Source organism: Camelus ferus, chromosome 5 (genome assembly GCF_009834535.1).
Source record: "Camelus ferus isolate YT-003-E chromosome 5, BCGSAC_Cfer_1.0, whole genome shotgun sequence".
In the NCBI taxonomy this organism is placed as follows: Eukaryota; Metazoa; Chordata; class Mammalia; order Artiodactyla; family Camelidae; genus Camelus; species Camelus ferus.
The window spans coordinates 66,838,724-66,842,728 of record NC_045700.1 but is presented as its reverse complement, the minus strand read 5'-3'; positions in this window follow the sequence as shown (position 1 = coordinate 66,842,728).

Here is a 4,005-nt window from a genome sequence, read left to right as displayed (position 1 = left end):
GATCTTTGACCCCATGATGTCATTTCAAGGAATGTGTCCTGACAGATATACCTAGAAAAGTATGCAAATGTTTATGTACAAGGGTATTTATTACTGCATTATCTGTAATATTGAAAAAAAAAATCTAGAGAAAGACTCAGATATCCCATTAATAGGGAAGCAGTATAGCAGAGTGGTAAAGAACCCCCTGGATTCAAATCCCATCTCCACAATTTACCGTGTGATCATGGACAAATTATCTCAGTGTGCTGTTTGTTAGTTGGCCCATCTGTAGAGTGAAGCTAATAACAAAATTTACTTCACTGGATTGTGACAGTATTTAGAACAGTGCCTAGTCCATAGTGTATGCTCAATATATTTTAGTTATCATTAGTGATAGGGAATCAAGACACATTTTGGTAGAGGCACACAATGGAATACGAGGCAACTTTTTTAAGAGGCAGCTCTATGTACTACCTTAACCAGAAGGCAGTCTTTTGCCCATTTACTTTGTCTTTTTCCCTCCCAAAGCCCAAGAAAATACTTAACCAGAGAGGAGTCAAATTTGGTGCATATATGTTGAAAAACAAGGAGCAAATTTTGGGGGGGTGCTCTAGTGGGAAAGTATTTTGGGAGTTTGGAGGGGAGGAAAGTGAGAGGCTTTGCGACAACATGGAGTGTGAAAAGAAAAAAAACAGCCAACACTTAATGATGTATGAGTCTGGTGGGTGGATTTAGGGGAGAAATGGGACCAGGGAAAGAATTATGGAGCCTATAGGAAATTGAGATCTGGGACCTTTTTGGTTACTAAATACAGATATATGTTCTCCTGCATCTTTAACTCAAGTGGAGACAACAATTTCTCAACCGTTTGTTGTGTGTAATCATGCTGAGTCAGAGGGTGAGTCAACCCTGCTCTCTGGGAGGGAGGTGCTCACAGGGAAAAAGGAATGACTTCCTGGGCTGCAGGGCCGATTTAGGAAAATTCCTTGCCCAGTGTCCTAATCAGTATCTTGGTGCCTGGGAAAAATTAACTGTTATTCCTAGGGGTGAACAGTTGACTTGCTCCACTTAACCCTAAGGATCAGGCATGATAATTCGAGTTCACATCACAGTACCCAAATTTAGGAGCACACTGGGTACTGCTGCCCAGGGGGAATATTTTCTGCAGGCACAGTCCTTGCCTAGTAGCCTTAGCTGTAAAGCTACTGAGGAGAGCAGCAGGCTGCTGTCTCAGAAGCATAGTAGTTGGTAGTTCACCTAGCAGAAAGGTCTCTGCCCCTCTTTTCCAGTGGTTTTCATTTTCCTTCTGCAAACTGCTTTTCTTGCACAGGGACTTAATGAATTAAACCACAAAACATGAAATGGAAGAACCAATTCCAATCAAGATCATAGAGGAGTAAGATGTGGACTCTCAAGACTCAAACAGGTTATTAAAAAAGATTAGGTATCTCAGTGGGGAGGGCAGAGCTCAGTGGTAGATTGCACGTTTAGGATGCACGAGGTTCTGGATTCAATGCCCATTACCTCCTTTAAAATAAATAAATTAAACCTAAGTACTTCCCCCCCCGACCCCCAACTCCCCGAAACCAACCAACCAACCAAACAAAAAAGATAAGGTGTCTCTTTTCTGTCAATCAATAGATTTATATAGGGAACCACACTTTTCTAAAACCACTCCCTTATAAGATATTTCTCCTAATGTTCCAGTTTTGGATGAGAACCGTTCCGGTTTTACCAAAGGGGAATATGTTTTGTATGCCAAGTCACAATGAAGGAAAGGTGCAGAATACATGAGATAACAAATGTGAACCTGTAGAAAATGCACCTCGTATGTGACTGGGAATGATGGGAGAGGAAAGTATTAGTTAAGAACATTGGAGGCAAAACATTGAAAGAAGTAAGGAGCACATCCCACCTCTTATGGAACAAAAGGTTTGAAGAGAGATGGACACGCACGTTTGGCTAGAAAATGAAGGGTAAACAAGGAGAGGGCAAGGTCACAGTAAAGATGTGCACAGAAGTTACTGAGGAACAGCCCCAGTTTCTCAAGGGTATGCTGCTGCTCAGTGATACACTGCCCCTCCTTCCCCATTCCCTCCTGGTTTGCAGATACAAAACACCACAAAGGGGTGTGTGTACTTGTTTAGTTTTGGCTACCAAGCAAAACATGCATTTCCACTGTATGCTTTATTGGAACTGTAATTTGGGGTGTGAGGAGCTACTGGAAGGTGTATGTTTGATCGTGATTTAACTATATCCACACAACATCTCAGATAAAGACCAGGTTGCTTCCAGTCTTAAAAAAAAAAAAAAAAAAAAAAAAAAACCAGAAACAGGCAAAAAAAAAAAAAAAAAGTTTGACCTGGGCAAGGGAAATGGAGAATAATGGAATTTAGTCCCGCTTTATTGCCCCTTTTAGATTTCCAACATCATCCCAGGACTTCCCAGCAGCAAAGCAGATACTTCTGGTCTAGAACAATGGGACAAGGTCATCCTAACCCTAGGAATATGAGGAAAATCCCCAAGTCTTGGAAGGGTTTAAAGATCTCAGTAGACTCAGTTCCTGTCCTACTTAGCCCTCATGACTTGCCACTTTCTTTTTTAATTCAGAAAATAATTTATATTAATAATGTACAGCACACTGTCTGACAGGGAGGTTATTTAACCTGCTGAAGAATACAGTAAATTCTGTAAAGTGGAAATGGAATAGAAGATACTGAAAAACTACAGTTTGGGTTCCAGTTGTACTCAGACTGTGATACTAAATATATTACTTGAGGAACACTACTTCATTTGGACCTAATACTTACCCAATCTACAGAACCCAGGCTGGACAATCTGTAAGCAACCTGACAAAGTCTCATTTCCTCCTATAAATAGCCTTAATCCCACAAAAAGCATTTCCGTTATAAGTGCCAAGGTCCTTGAGTTATATTTAAAATCTTAAAGAATTTGTGCCAAAGGGGAGGGCCTCAACTCTGTCCTATATATGAGAGGGGACATACCAACTCTACACTGGGTACAAAAGCAGTAGAGTTGGGTATGGTAAGTAATCAGAAAACAGTGATAAATTAATTGGTATATTATCAAAACTTCAGTTTATAGTTTAGTAGTCTCTTTTTTTCACTGTGTATCTTCCTCTTCATTACTGCAGTACATATCACAGGGCTGATGCCAGGAACTATTTGTCCCCCAATATTTGTTCTCCCTTTGTGGTCATTTTAATTACTTGACCCTCCTCCCATCAAGAGGTGAGATGTATGCTTCCTCTCCTTGAATCAGGGTGGACTCTGAGACTGGCTTGATCAATACAGTGCACTGAAGTGATGCTATGTAACTTCTGAAGTTGTCATACAAAGCCTTGCAGCTTTCTCCTTGGCCCCTAGGAATGCTCCTGTAGCCCTGAAACACGCTGTGAGTACAACCATCCTGAGGCTGTCGTGCTGAATAGGCCACAAGTAGACACTCTGGGAGACAATCCCATCTGAACCTGTCCTTCCACCATTCCAGCCTAGGAGCCAAACCTCTAAGTGAAGATGCCATTTGGGGACTGAAGCTCCTTCCAGTCACAGCGGCTCCAGTCCCCAACTGTTAAAGTCATCTTCAAATACTCTTAATCATCCAGCTGAGGCTCCAGCCTTACGGATTGGAGCAGAGTTGCCCCATCTCTCTGTGCCCTTTCTATACCTTGGACCCATGGAATCCCATAAGCATAATGGCTGTCTTACACCACTAAGTTTTGGGATGGTTTGTTACACAGCAAAAGATAGCTAGAACACCTTCTCTTAGAATCTCTGTTTTAGTTGAGTGGAAGGTTGTCCACTTAAGAGGCTTCATTTCCCAGCATCCTCTTTTGCAGGTGAGTGTGGCTATGCGTCTTGCCTATGGTATGTGAGTGAAGTGATGCAATTTCCAAGTTATGTCAGTAAAACGTTAGTGCTTATCCTCCACTTCCTCTCCCTCACTGCTTCGTGCTGGCTGATAGTGATAATTGAAGCAGCTACGTAGGATCCACAGATATTC